This window comes from Raphanus sativus, unplaced genomic scaffold (genome assembly GCF_000801105.2).
Source record: "Raphanus sativus cultivar WK10039 unplaced genomic scaffold, ASM80110v3 Scaffold0093, whole genome shotgun sequence".
NCBI classification, from domain to species: Eukaryota; Viridiplantae; Streptophyta; class Magnoliopsida; order Brassicales; family Brassicaceae; genus Raphanus; species Raphanus sativus.
Genome location: NW_026615414.1, coordinates 17,218 through 33,272, shown reverse-complemented (window position 1 = coordinate 33,272; position 16,055 = coordinate 17,218). Strand labels below are relative to the sequence as shown.

The window sequence follows — 16,055 nt, the reverse complement described above, 5'->3', positions numbered from 1 at the left end:
GTACGGACAAGTCAACATTTGATCACACTCAAATGGTAAATGGATGAGATTCAGGTTGTCATGGTTTGAGTGTCCGTACAGTTGGTACTGTCCGTACTGTACGGAACTCTCAACCTTTCCTCAGCCTAATACTCAACCCCACTTCTCCTTAACATGTAAACCTCTTCTCAATACTCAAATCAACACCTCAACTTAACACTCCCCCTCAAGCTTGACCATGTGGAACAAGTCAAGCTTGGAATGCTGTTCAATCTCCCTCATTAAAACCTCAGCAAGGAAAACCCATTTGGGACAAAACCTTGAAGAGGAAAAAGAGTAGAGACATCCCAGCAGGAGAGTATTTAGTTGGTACCTCTCAAGTCAATGAGGCCCAGCCTAACGTGGATGGACTCCATTGTCTTCTGCCTTGCTGCCTTTGTAAACACATCTGCTAGCTGATCCTCACTTCTTGTATAACACGGCAACACAATCCCAAGAACAATCATCTGCCTCACCTTGTGACAATCCACCTCAATGTGTTTAGTCCTCTCATGAAACACACTGTTGGAAGCTATGTGAATGGCAGCTTGATTGTCACAATGCATAACCATGGGTGTGACTTGCTCAACCTCCAAATGCTTCAGGATCCCTTTGATCCACACCAACTCGTTGGTAAGCTTGAGCATTGCACGATACTCGGCTTCAGCACTGGAGCAAGACACCACCTTCTGCTTCTTGCTCTTCCATGTCACCAGATTGCCTCCAATGAACGTGCAATAGCCTGTGGTTGATCTCCTATCAACTCTATCACCTGCCCAATCCGCATCACAATACCCCACAGCTTCAGTACTCTTGTTGCAACCCATCCAAATGCCTAAGCTCCTGGTTCCATTCAGATACATCAGCAGCCTTTCCACCATCCTCCAATGATGCTCCTTTGGCACTTGCATGTGCTGACTGACTTGGTTAACCGCAAAGCATATATCTGGCCGAGTGATGGTAAGATATATGAGTTTCCTGATATATGGTGTTTTAAACATCATTGTATGTATGTTTTCTAATTGGTTTTCAAGTCTTTATCGAGTCTTTCTAGTCCTTTTCGAGTCATTACAGGTCTGGAGTTGCACTGGATGGGAGATGGACCTGCTGGAACAAAAGAAGCAGAAAACAGTGCAGTTTGGTGATTTTCACGCAGAACAGTCTGATGACTGTTCCCGATCAAGCGGAACAAGCAGACGGAGTGATCCCGCGGTTGTTCCCGACGAATAAGGAAAATACAACATCTCGGGATTTGCCCTAATTATCCTCTTTTTCTCTCTGGCCGCCTGTGGCTTTTGATATAACTTCTTTTTCTATTTTTCTACATCATTCTACGCTATTCTAGACACAAGAAACCATTGGAGACTTTGAGATTTATTGGAATTGCTTATTGTAAAGGGAGAAGGCTCCATCTCTCTCTCCATAGAGAAGATTATCATGAACCCTCTCTTTGTTTCTGTTATTTTTATGAAGTATTATTCAGTATCCATGTCTTTGATCTCTTGTGTCATGGCTGAGTAGTCGGCTAGCTTGTCTAGGGTTCTAGGGTGTTGATTTCGTGAGCTAAACATAGATAAGTGAATCCATTGATTGTCTTCATTCATAACTGTTCTTATTGCTTGCATTAAACTGGCCGCTTAATGTTAGATCATAGGTTTAACCTGTTCATTAACCGTGTAATAGGTTGCTAGATCTGTTTTGAATGAGCATTGCATCCCTGATCAGCGAAAGTAGATATTAGGGTGTTTTGTGAACCTATCGGACTTGATCTCTATTGCTTGCGATCACTTCTCACCTCAACGACAGTTAGACGGTGAGATCGATCAGCATAGGGAGCAGTACCACGACAGTGGGCTGTTCTACTTGAGTGATCCGAGTTCTAGACTGTTCTTATTAGCACTTGAATAATTGTTTGGCTCACAAGTATTGACACCCGATGAAGTAACCCTAGGCTGGCTTCTCTTTAATCTGAATTCACATTTACTTTATTTTATTTGCTGCTTGTTACAAAACTCAAAACCCCCATATTGTTTTAGCTTAATATTGATCCTATAGAAATAAAGTGTAAGAGTTGGTCTCTGTGGATTCGATCCTAAAGTGCTACATCGACATACCATTCGATTGTGGTAGTGTGCACATTAGGTTAATTGGTGTGCGTGAACACGAATATCAATTTGGCGCCGTTGCCGGGGACCATCTTTTTACCTTTATTTTTCGGTTATTTATTTAGTCTAAGACCTCTAACTTGCTCTTTTCTCTTTGTTGCAGGAGATCGCAAGGTTTAGAAAATCAAAACAGACAACAGCCAAGGCCTACTGACACCACCATGGGTGATCACGGTCATCAGGATGATCTCGCTGCAGCAATGCAACTGATGCAACAGCAGATGCTTCAGATGCAGCAGACCATCCAAGCTCAGCAAGCAGCTGCAGAACAATCTGCTCAACAGGCTGCTCTCGCGCGGCAAGAACAAGCAGCGCAGACTGTTCCAATCGGGGAGAGAAACCTTCCGCGGAACATTCCTACTACGCGCTCTGCCATTGTTCCTCCACTCTGCACCAGGCAGGACTTCGAGATCAAGCCTGCTCTGATTGATCTGGTGCAGAGAAAAGTGTTCTCTGGTCTCTCTGCAGAAATTCCAATGGAGCATATTGAGAATTTCGAAAAAGTCTGCAGTTTTACTCGTGCGAATGGTGTGCCACCAGACTACATCAAGTGCATGCTATTCCCATTCTCTCTTGATGGAAAAGCTGCACGGTGGTTGAACTCCCTCCCTACCGGCTCTCTCACTTCATGGGAACTGGTCCGATCAGCGTTCCTCAACCATTTCTACTCTAAGGCGAGAACAGCTGCATTGAGGAACAAGATCACTTCATTCAGACAACTCCATGATGAGCCTTTTTGTGACGCATGGGAGCGCTTCAATGACTACCAGAGAGAATGCCCTCACCATGGATTTGATGATGATTACCTCCTGGGCATTTTCTATGATGGGGTGGACTGGAAATACCAAGGTGCTCTAAACTCTTCGAGCAATGGAGACTTCATGACTCAGACCACTGATGGAGCGCTCCAGCTGATTGAGAACATGGCAGCTAGCTCAGCCAATGAGAATCAGGAGAGCAACCGCTCCAAGAAAGGGAACAGTGTACACACCCAAAAAATTGATGAGCTAACAGCTAAGGTCGATCAGCTACTGCAGAACAACCAGGCACAAGGATCTGGGTATCAGAACACCATCCCGCAGAGCAATCAGCAAGTTGTTCCAGCCGTGAGTGCTCCGACTGCAGGGAACAGTCCGCCAGATGATCTGAAAAATCTGAACATTATGATGCAGCAGATGCTCCAGAGCCAGCAACTTCAGGTCAAGGCACTGAATCAGGTTACCACAGACATCAACACCAGGATGGACAGCATGTTCACCGAGCTGAATTCAAAATATGATACTGTGAGCAACCACATAAAGAAGATTGATGTTCAGCTTGCTCAAACTGCTGAAACTGTTAAAAGACAGCAAGAGATCATTCGTGGAAAAAGTGTGATGAATCCTAGGGTTGAGCACTGTAATGCAACCGAGCAGAGACGTGAGGAATCTGAGGAAAAACAAGCAGAACAACTGTTCGCTGAGACTGTTCTGGGCGCAGAACAGAGAACAGAGCAGTCTGCTAGCTCTAGAGTGACTGCTCCCGCGACTGCTCCCACGACTGCTCCCGCTCCCGACAGATCTACTGATATTCCACCAGTGCGAGTCTATGTTCCTAAGGTTCCCTATCTGATTCCACCTAGACACCTGAAGGTGTTGCCTAAGGTTGATGACCCTGGAAAGTTTGCTTTTCCATGTTCCATTGCTGGGTAGAATTTAAGGAAGCTCTTTGTGACTCTGGATCTTGTGTGAATCTTGTCTCAAAAGCGATTGTAGACAAGTTGGACATTACTGAAGTTGAGCCTTCTCAGGTGACTCTGACTTTTGCAAACTCTTCCAGAGCAGTTCCTTATGGCACCATTCGCAACCTTCTTGTCCAAGTTGGGGACTGTGTTCTCCATACTGAATTTCAGGTTGTTGAGATGAACAAGGATCATGAGATGCCCTTGATCTTAGGAAGGACATTTATGGCTACAGTGGGAGCAATCGTTGATATGCCTAATAAGAGAGTCTCCTTCTCCCACATCAACAAGAATGTCTTCTATCCGGCTGTTCCCACCAGATTTCAGAAACTACACGCCTCTTGCATCTCAGTGTTCAGTGGAGAAAAGCTGAAGGTTGTTCCAAGGAAGGAGCTTGGTAAAAACAGTGAGTTCAAGGAAGTCCTGAATGGAGATCCTTACAATGATACCAAGAAACTCAGTGGGAATGCAAGGGTGAAAGAGAATGTCCAGAAGAAAAGGGTCAAAGGAGATCCTACTATGACTTTGACACCTCACTGGTGTGATGAGAAATCCATTGAGTATGAGGTAAAGTGCAAGGGTACCTCTAAACCTTTCTCTAAAGTCAGAGTTATTCTCACTGATGAGCTGAAAGAGAAAGGAGAAGCTGCTGTGAAAGGGTTGTTGAGCAGAGTTTTGAAGCTGAACATGTCTGATTATGGAGCTTGTTTTGGAACAAGCCCTCATGCTCAACCCGACTGATCCCTGTCACCAAGTCAAGCTAGTGACTTTAACCAAGCGCTTGGTGGGAGGCAACCCACTGGTCAAAAAGCAGAAAAATTCGAGATACTTCGAAAAATTCTGGGTTGCAGAAACGGAGCTCCCTGTTCTGCAGGAGCCGAGAACAACCGCCCAGGTGAAAATCTGGCGACAGAACACCCAGAATTTTTCGGAGCACCCGCTCCAGGTAAGTATCTCGACCAAAAAAAATTGTAAATTCTTGTTTTCACCTTCTCTCTGATTTATTTTCACACCGAGACGTTGTGAAGTAAGTCTGGGGGAGGGTCTTCGTCGTTTACTAACTCGTTTCTTTCTTTTGTTTTTCTCTTGAGTCAGTTTGAGTCAGTTGAGTCAGTTTGAGTCAGTTTTTAGGATCGAGTCAGTCAAAGTTTTGTGGGAATTAGGACCTTATTCTGTGTTGATCACTAACCACCTCGTGCTTTAGTTGTCTTATTCAGTGACCTTAGCAGTGGCGAAAGACACACATGTGGACCCAGAACACCCTGACATATCTCACTTGATTCTCCAGAAGTTTTCAGCCGATCAGGTTACACTGGGTAGACTTAACTCCAAATAACTTGAACCTAATCTTGACAGAAATTCTTCTTGTTATGGGCACTAGATCAGGGAAACGAGAACAACACTCAGGACTTCTTATTCTTTCTTTCCATCTTGCTGTTCCTGAGTGGCTAGCTCATCTTTAGCTAGTTCCCACCCTAAAACCTTAGCCTTTATTCCACCTTCATGCATTTGTTTTTCAGTGTTATATGTGCAGATATGTGCAAAAAGGTCGGAGAGGAAAGGATCGACGCAGCCTCTTACTCGTTACTGCTGCGCAGATTCAGCCAGAAGGAGAACAAGCAGATTAAGAGAGCAACCACTCCATAACCAATGAGCTGTTCAAGAACATGGGTGGAGAACCAGAATGATTTGAATCAAAACCACCAGTGGCATCCTTGACATCACATGTTACCTCCTTCTTCGTCACCTCACCATATCTTTTTGTACTTGTAAAAAAAAAAAAAAAATTAAAAAAAAAAAATTAAAAAAAAAAATTAAAAAAAAAAAATTAAAAAAAAAATTAAAAAAAAAAAAAAAAAAAAATATCTATCTTTCATTTTATTTAGCATATGGTGATGGAGAAGGAGAAGAATTCAGGATACATGAGCCATTGGGAAGGTCGAGCAGAAGAGTAGGTATCAATATGAAGGGATGAGGAGCAGACAGATGAGCGGAGCAGTCTGATGATTGTTCCAGAATGAGAAGAACAATCGCTCCTGAGATAGCAAAACGAGTAAGGGTCTGTGGACATCAATGGAGCCGTCCTCTCACGACTATTTTGCGCGATATCCTGCATCCACTACGAAAAGTTGGTAGCCCCTAAACACTCTTTAGCTCCACCATAAAATTAGCCTGTTCCACACCTAACCCGTCTACCCTGAATAGTGCCTGTGATGAGAAGCTCACGCTGCTCTTAAATGAATGTAGGGAGTTCTGTCTCGATAGTGTTGCTTTTTCAGGTTTGAGATGTAGAGTATGGAGCCGATTTTTGAACAGCAGTCAGTGGGGTTCTGGTAAGGGTGTGTTGTCCTAGTTTACTGCTTGTATGGTTCAGAGATTCGTGGTTAAGGTATGGTTGCTGAGAATAGGAGAGTTCCCACACTTTCAAACCTTTCTCCCTGTTCTTGATACTTGGTCTTGTTCGAGGACAAACAAGGATCTAAGTCTGGGGGAATTGATATATGGTGTTTTATACATCATTGTATGTATGTTTTCTAATTGGTTTTCAAGTCTTTATCGAGTCTTTCTAGTCCTTTTCGAGTCATTACAGGTCTGGAGTTGCACTGGATGGGAGATGGACCTGCTGGAACAAAAGAAGCAGAAAACAGTGCAGTTTGGTGATTTTCACGCAGAACAGTCTGATGACTGTTCCCGATCAAGCGGAACAAGCAGACGGAGTGATCCCGCGGTTGTTCCCGACGAATAAGGAAAATACAACATCTCGGGATTTGCCCTAATTATCCTCTTTTTCTCTCTGGCCGCCTGTGGCTTTTGATATAACTTCTTTTTCTATTTTTCTACATCATTCTACGCTATTCTAGACACAAGAAACCATTGGAGACTTTGAGATTTATTGGAATTGCTTATTGTAAAGGGAGAAGGCTCCATCTCTCTCTCCATAGAGAAGATTATCCTGAACCCTCTCTTTGTTTCTGTTATTTTTATGAAGTATTATTCAGTATCCATGTCTTTGATCTCTTGTGTCATGGCTGAGTAGTCGGCTAGCTTGTCTAGGGTTCTAGGGTGTTGATTTCGTGAGCTAAACATAGATAAGTGAATCCATTGATTGTCTTCATTCATAACTGTTCTTATTGCTTGCATTAAACTGGCCGCTTAATGTTAGATCATAGGTTTAACCTGTTCATTAACCGTGTAATAGGTTGCTAGATCTGTTTTGAATGAGCATTGCATCCCTGATCAGCGAAAGTAGATATTAGGGTGTTTTGTGAACCTATCGGACTTGATCTCTATTGCTTGCGATCACTTCTCACCTCAACGACAGTTAGACGGTGAGATCGATCAGCATAGGGAGCAGTACCACGACAGTGGGCTGTTCTACTTGAGTGATCCGAGTTCTAGACTGTTCTTATTAGCACTTGAATAATTGTTTGGCTCACAAGTATTGACACCCGATGAAGTAACCCTAGGCTGGCTTCTCTTTAATCTGAATTCACATTTACTTTATTTTATTTGCTGCTTGTTACAAAACTCAAAACCCCCATATTGTTTTAGCTTAATATTGATCCTATAGAAATAAAGTGTAAGAGTTGGTCTCTGTGGATTCGATCCTAAAGTGCTACATCGACATACCATTCGATTGTGGTAGTGTGCACATTAGGTTAATTGGTGTGCGTGAACACGAATATCATTTCCCCACCAGCTTCTTATAGAGCTTTGGATCCTTGAACGGCTTGCTATCTTCAGTCTCCCCCTCACGTGGAACTTTGTACCCATCCTCCATCGGCATCTTAGCTATCTTCCCTTCATCCATACCTGCATCTTTCAACATATCAAGTGTATATTTCCTCTGAGATATGAAGAAACCTTCCTTGGATCTACACAACTCAATTCCAAGGAAGTATTTCATTTCACCCAAGTCCTTAATCTCAAATACTGACTTTAGGAAGTCCTTAGTCTCTTGAATACCTGCCTTATCAGAACCAGTAATGATAATATCATCAACATAGACAAGAATACAGATGATACCTGAGGGTGTGGTGAGAGTGAAAAGAGTATGGTCAAGCTCGCATTTCTTGAATCCTCTTCCATTCAGGGTGGTGCTCAGCTTGTAGTACCATGCTCTTGGAGACTGCTTAAGCCCATAGATAGCCTTCTTGAGTCTCAACACATTTCCCTTCTTAACCAAGTGCTCAAGACCCGGTGGTGGTAACATGTAAACTTCATCCTCAAGCTCTCCTTGCAAGAAAGCATTCTTGACATCCATTTGCCAAAGGTCCCACTCCAAGTTCACAGCAAGAGATAACACTACTCTAATGGTATGAAGCTTGGCAACCGGAGCAAATGTGTCAATGTAATCTTCTCCATAGGTTTGAGTAAACCCTCTAGCTACCAACCGAGTCTTCCTTCTATCAATCTTGCCATTAGGTAAGTACTTGATGGTAAAGATCCACTTACACGACACTGCCTTCTTTCCTTTTGGTAATGTACTCTCATACCAAGTGTCATTCTTTATCATTGCGCCAGCTTCATCATTCACTGAGTCTCTCCACTCTTGAATCAACATTGCTTCCTCATAACTTCTTGGAACATAGCTCTCATCTAAACTCACTGTGAAAGCTTGATGTTCCTCAGGATAACTTGCAAACGAACACACTGCTTGAGATGGATGCTCAACCGCTTGAGCATTGTAATACACCCTTGTATTCACCCAGTTAGATGCATCTCTCTTTACTCTTGTGCTTCTTCTCAAAGTAGGCTGTGGAGAGTGCTGCGTTGCTTCCTCCTCATTTCCACTACTAGCCGCTTCTTCACTTGGCTGATTTGCTTCAACTCCCCCACTTGGTTGACTCTCCTCAGCTCCAGAACCCGAACTAGACATCTCAACACCTTGATCATGAGCACCAGAACTCTCCTCTGAACCAGAACTTCCTTCTGCTCCACTTGGTTCTTCTCCCCCCTCATGGTCAAGGTGTGGTGTCTCCTGATGATTCCCACCACCTTGATGATTCCCATTGACCGGACTATGCTGATCCACATGGATTCCCATCCCTTCTAGGATCGTCCTCAGTACTGAAGCTCTATCACTGGTAAGATCCTTCAAATCTTCCTGGTTTTGCTCCTCATAGTACCCTCTTTCTTCTATGAACTTCACTTCCCTTGACACCAACACACGCCTTGTGTCAGGATCATAACATTTGTAACCCTTCTGGCTAGTTGAATACCCAATAAACATAGCCTTGATACTTCTTGCTTCAAGCTTGTTTCGCATCTCACTTGCCACCATCACATAGCAAAGACAACCAAAGACTCGCATATACTCCAGTGAAGGCTTGGACTGATTTAGTACCTCAAAAGGTGACTTGCCTTGAAGCACCAAGGTTGGAGTTCTATTGATCAAGTAACAAGCCGTGGATACTGCATCACTCCAAAACCTCTTGGGAACCTTTGACTGAAGCATAATGGTTCTTGCCACTTCCATGAGATGCCGGTTCTTCCTCTCAGCAACCCCATTTTGCTGTGGAGTGTATGGACAACTCGTCTGGTGCAAGATGCCATGTTGAGCTAAGTGATGCTTGAATGCATGACCAGTGTACTCTCCTCCATTATCTGACCTGAAAATTTTTATCTTGGCATTGTAATGGTTAGTTACATAGGTTTGAAAACTTTTAAATGCATCAAGCACCCTATCTTTGGTTGGAATTAAAGTTAACCAGGTGTATTTGGATTTTTCATCAATGAATGTGACATAATACTTGAAATTATCTCTAGACAAGCAAGGAGAAGTCCAAACATCAGAATGAACAAGATCAAAGCAACTTTTATAAACCGTAGAAGAGTTTGGAAAAACAGTTTTACAATGCTTGCCTAAAATACAAGCTTCACAATCTTTGTTCTCAAATGCAACACCTGGCAACATCAGTTTAAAAGCCTTATTATGAGGGTGTCCTAGTCTAGTATGCCACAATGCATCTTTACTTAGACTAGGAGCAGAAACAGAAGTAAAAAGACAGCAACGATCAGAAATAGGAGCAAGATCTTCAAGCAAATATAAATCTCCTTTGGTCACTCCTTTTCCAATAAGCTTGCTGCTATCAATATCCTGAAACTTGACATCATTAGGGCTGAATATAACATTGCAATTTAAATCAGTGGCACATTTCTTAACTGATAACAAGTTTGAGGTAAAGGTTGGCATATACAATGCCTTAGATTCCCTATCAAAGAGTTTAAGACTTCCTATCCCTTTGATAGGTATCTTAGCACCATCCGCAATCATCACATGACCAGTAGTAGGCATAATATCTCTTATTAAGCTAGTGTCACTAATCATGTGATGAGTGCATCCGGAATCAATCACAAGCGGTCTAGTGATGATAGGCTTAGCAATAAGAGCAAGAATACTAGACGGTTTGAATGCATGCTCAATCCTAGCAATATTTGAACTACTAGTATGATTATGCATTTCTCTTAAACTATCCAGCATCCTAGCATTTCTATCAAGCTCAATGCCATTATCTATCACCCTAGCACTAAAGGATGAACCCTCAATGTTACCATTCTCCTTGAAGAGTTTGATCAAAGCATCCAGGTCAGACTTCTTGAGATACTCTTGATCACTTGTCCCGCGGTTGCTTGGTTCACCAAAGTAAGCAACCATGGACTTCTCCTCATTGGTTTCCTTGCTTGTACCAGCTCCACTTGATTTCTCAGCCTTGTATCCAGATCCTCTCTTCTCACGATCCTTCATGAACTTTGCCGGCTTCAAGTGAGGATGAAGAATCCAACACTGACTCTTCTTGTGCCCATGCTTCTTGCAATGATCACAATCCCCATCAAACTTCTCATACTTCCCATGCGCAGCCTTGTTTGCTTGTGGAGTCTCCTCTTGATCAACCTTAGCTGCTTGATTCACCAGTGCCAGCTCTCCTTTCTTCCCAAACAACCCAATGGTACCTTGCTCCTTTTGAATCCTTGCAACCACATTCTCAAGATCCGGCAAGTTATCCTCCCTCAACAAGTGTTGGATAAGTCCTTGATACGCCGGATTCAATGTGAGGAGAAGCCCAAACACCTTGTCTTGCTCTCTCCTCTTGTTAAGCTCATCAGCATCCACCGTGCTTGGCCTCAACATCTCAAGTTCGGACCAGAGTGATCTAAACCTTCCCAAGTGCTTAGTAAACTCCATGTCTTCTTGAACCAAGTGGTTCAATGCGTGCTTGACCTCAAACACTCTGCTCAGGTTTGAGGTGTTTCCATACACCTTCTTTAAGGTGTCCCATAGCTCTTTAGCTGACTCGCAGTAGCTATAAGCATCAAGGATTGCCGGGTCAAGTGAGTTCTGAAGAACTGACAACACTTGCATGTCTTCTTGTTCCCATTTCTCAAACGCCTCTTGAGCCGCTTCTCCTTCATCCTCTCCTTGAGTGATGAGCTTTGGAGCTTCACCTACAGTGATGTGCTTCCACAAGCCTTTCATTCCCACAGCAGTCTTCACCATCCGAGACCACACCAAGTAGTTGTTTCCCTTGAAACAAACCGCAACCTTCATCTTTGAGCTTCCTCCACTATCCATAGCTAAGAAACTCAACCAAGCCTTCAGCTTTCACACAACCAACAACAAGTAACACCCTTTGCTTCAACGAACCACAAATCACACAAGCGACTCACGGAACCACAAAAGTAACAAGCTTTCTTCACAAAACCAACTTGAGAGCCAAATGGATTAAAGGAACAAACTTTCTCTTCAAGGAACCAGCTTGAACCGCCAAAACCCCAAGTTTGAATCTTCAAAGTTTGAATGAACCGCCAAAAGTATCAACGAACCTAGCTTGAGTCTTCACAGCTACCACGAACCACAAAGAAACAAGCTTGAGCTTCAAAAACGCCAAGAACACCAAGAACACCAAGAAAATCTCCAAAGCTCTAGCTTTGAATCTTCAACCGCGAACCAAGATCCTTCTAACCTGGCTCTGATACCATAATATTTTTAGACATTTATAAGTGTTTAAGGTGTTTATGTGAGAGTTTAAGAGATCAAATGCTTAGAAAAGAGTTTAAGAGGTTGAGAGAGTTTAGGAGGCAGAGTTTGTGTATCGAAATGCTTAATCTTATTAATGAGCTGAGGTTTACAATTTATACTAAGAGACTACACTAGGGTTGAGATCAAATGAATGGTTTAGACTTAAACACTATTACAAGGTCTTTGCGCGTTTATGAATTGCTTGGCTCAGGTTGCTTCCGCGTATCCAGCTTGATACAGCCTGTCTCCGCAGTATAGTAACCTTATCCAGCATAGTAACCACGCCAAGACCTTATCCTCCAACGGCTACAACCATTTGAATCAAACCCACCAAATGCCTTAGCGGATTTGATCACAACCTTCATCTCTTATCCATTTACCCAATCACCACAGTAACTAATGTTTTTACCGTGGTAACTTTCCTTGTACGGACAAGTCAACATTTGATCACACTCAAATGGTAAATGGATGAGATTCAGGTTGTCATGGTTTGAGTGTCCGTACAGTTGGTCCGTACTGTCCGTACTGTACGGAACTCTCAACCTTTCCTCAGCCTAATACTCAACCCCACTTCTCCTTAACATGTAAACCTCTTCTCAATACTCAAATCAACACCTCAACTTAACACTATCAACTCTATCTCCTGCCCAATCAGCATCACAATAGCCTACAATCTCAGTATTCTTGTTGCATCCCATCCATACTCCTTGTCCTGGTGCCTCTCTTAGGTACCTTAGTATCCTCTCTACCATATTCCAATGGTGCATCTTTGGAGCTTGCATGTGTTGGCTTACTTGGTTGACTGCAAAACACACGTCTGGTCTGGTTATGGTGAGGTAAATGAGCTTTCCAACCATTCTTCTATAGTGCTTGACATCAGTGTATGGTTGATTATCAATCTCCCCCTCACGCATTACTTTGTACCCATCTTCAAGTGGTGTCTTTGCAGCTCTTCCTCCTAGATCACCAGCCTCTTTTAGCAGATCCAATGCATACTTTCTTTGAGATAGAAATAGTCCTTCCTTGGATCTGCATATCTCAATGCCTAGGAAGTATTTAAGCTCTCCCAAATCCTTGATATCAAATGATGACTTGAGATATGCCTTAGTTGCAAGTATGCCCTCTTTATCACTGCCAGTGATGATGATATCATCCACATACACCAAGATCACAATGATTCCCTTCTTGCTGGTCAGTGTGAACAACGTGTGATCAGCCTGAGATTTCACAAAACCTCTTCCATTCAGTGTGGTGCTTAGTTTGTGATACCAGGCTCTAGGAGATTGCTTCAATCCATAGATGGCTTTCTTCAGTCTAAGAACATTTCCAGGCTTCACTAGATGCTCCAAACCAGGTGGTGGCTTCATGTATACTTCATCCTCCAGCTCACCTTGTAAGAAGGCATTCTTCACATCCATCTGCCATAGATCCCACTCTAGATTTACTGCTAAGGATAGGACTATCCTTATGGTGTGCAGCTTGGCTACTGGTGCAAATGTGTCTAGATAATCCTCTCCATAGGTCTGAGTGAAGCCTCTTGCTACCAACCTTGTCTTACGCCTCTCTACTGTCCCATCAGCATTGTATTTGATTGTAAAGATCCATCTGCTTGTTACTGCCCTCTTGCCTTTGGGTAGCTCTGCTTCATACCATGTATCATTGATGATCATGGCACTAGTCTCACTGCCCACTGATTCTCTCCATTCAGCAAGTTCCATAGCTTCTTCATAGGACCTTGGGATGTACTCTTGATCCAACTCCCCAATAAACACCACATGCTCTTGAGGATATTGAGCAAGAGAGCACACTGCCTGTATAGGATGAGCTACAGCTTGCGAGTTGAAGTAGACCCGGTTGTTCTTCCAGTTTGATGCTGGTTGCTTGATCCTAGAACTTCTTCTTAGCTCTGGTTGGGTTGTGCCTTCTTCAGGTATCACTGATCCACTATTGTGCTGGCTTGAGCTCACCACTGTCTCCTCTTGAGTACTGTGATCTTGCTCCTCTTGCGCATGATGCTCAGCTTGATCATGACTTGCTGAAACATCCTCTTGATGTTGTTCGGCTTGATTGTCCCCCTCAGGATCAAGGTGAGTGATTTCTGTGTCCCCATTACCACTTACTAATCCTGATTGCACTGGTACTGTCTCTTGTACTTCAGGTATCCTCTTAATAGGTACACTGATGCCAAGACTCTCCATTACTCTTCTGAGGCTATCAGCTCTATCTGAAGTAGGTTGGGATAGATTCTCCAAATCTTCCCAATTCTTCCCATCATAGTAACTCCTAGACTCCATGAACTTGACATCTCGTGAGATTAAGACCCTCCTGGTCTCTGGTACATAACACTTGTAGCCTTTCTGGTGAGGAGAATACCCAATGAACACTGCCTTTGTGCTTCTTGCATCAAGCTTGTTCCTCTGCCCTCCTGGTACCAATACAAAACAGATACATCCAAACACCCGCATGTGATCCAGAGATGGTTTGCTCTTGTTGAGAACTTCATAAGGAGAGATGTCATTGAGAACTCTAGTTGGGGTTCTGTTGATCAGGTGACAAGCAGAAACCACAGCATCACTCCAGAACCGCTTTGGAACACTCATGTGGAACATCATTGATCTAGCCACCTCCATAAGATGTCTGTTCTTCCTCTCAGCAACTCCATTTTGCTGAGGAGTATAAGGACAGCTGGTCTGATGAATAATCCCTTGTTGAGATAAAAATTGCTTCAAAGCTCCACTTGTGTACTCTCCACCATTATCTGACCTGAGAATCTTCACCTTAGCACTGAAGTGATTGGTGACATGAGAATGATAATTCTTGAAAGCTTCCAAGACTCTGTCCTTAGACTGGATCAGTGTTACCCAAGTGTACTTGGACTTCTCATCAATGAAGGTAACAAAGTACTTGTGATTCTCTCTGGACATACAAGGGGCAGTCCATACATCAGAGTGAACCAGGTCAAAACACTTCTCATAAATCGTGTTGGACCTTGGGAATACTGTCTTGCAATGCTTCCCCAAGATGCATGCTTCACACTCATCATTTTTAAACACCACTCCAGGAAGCATCAGATTGAGTGCTCTAGTGTGCGGATGCCCCAATCTAGCATGCCATATAGTGCTCTCAACCCCAGCAGATGTACTGACCAAGCAACATGAGGAGGATTCAGCTAGTTGAGTCTTTTGGAGATGATACAACTCCTGATGGCTGTGGCCTCTTCCAATAACCTGTCCTGTCTTTAAATCTTGAAACTCAACCTCATCTGGTCTGAAGACAACCTGACAACTCAGATCAACAGTAGCTCTCTTCACAGATAACAGGTTAGAAGTAAACTTAGGCATATATAAGGCAGTTGATTCCCTATCAAACAACCTAAGGTTCCCTATCCCTTCTATCTTCACCTTATCACCATTAGCTATCAGAACATTTCCAGTAGCAGGTTGGATATCACTAATCAAGTTCCTATCACTAATCATGTGATGACTAGCTCCTGAATCTATAATGATGGGTTTAGAGTCAGGAGATGATATACCAGCCTTCTTGGATGAGATAAGGGATTGTGCAGCTTTGATAAAGAGACCAAAGTCTCTCCTGGTTGCTGGGGCATCAGGGTTGGTTGCGCCAGTCTCACTTCTCCACCAGTCTCCTCTAGTGGTGTCACTACTGAGCGCTGAGTACATGGTTCTCCCATGAATCACTGGATGCTCAAACTCCTTGAGCTCATTTCCATTTGGTTGACTTCTAAGGACACCAGCTTCTACTAAGCCTGGTATCTTTCCTTCTCTAAGGAAATGATTTATCAGGTTGTTGTAGGTTGAATCCAGGTGCAGTAGTAAGCTAAGAAACTTGTCCTGCTCATAAACAACTTGAAGACTCTCCCATAAACTTCCATAGCCAGCCTGAAGAGTCTCCCATAGGTTACTGGCAGTTTGAATGTGAGAGTGTGCCTTCAAGATTGGGGTAGACAGAGAGTTGTGTATGATTCCAAGTGTTTGCTGATCTTCTTGAACCCACTTGTGGTCACGCCTCATGCGTGTGAGCTTGATATCCTCTTGAGTCATCTTCTTTGAAGTTCCAGCCTTCATGATGTGGCTGTCCCAAAGTCCATGACTCCCCAAGGTGAATCTGGCCA

General features: G+C 43.3%; 1 non-coding gene across 1 annotated transcript; it reads right to left on the bottom strand.

Annotated features, from left to right (window-relative positions):
- Positions 1 to 2,869: 2,869 nt before the first annotated feature.
- Positions 2,870 to 2,976, bottom strand: LOC130501080 (small nucleolar RNA R71). The gene has a single exon (XR_008939491.1). It is a non-coding gene; the product is annotated as a small nucleolar RNA R71 (small nucleolar RNA).
- Between the last annotated feature and the right edge of the window lie 13,079 nt (positions 2,977 to 16,055).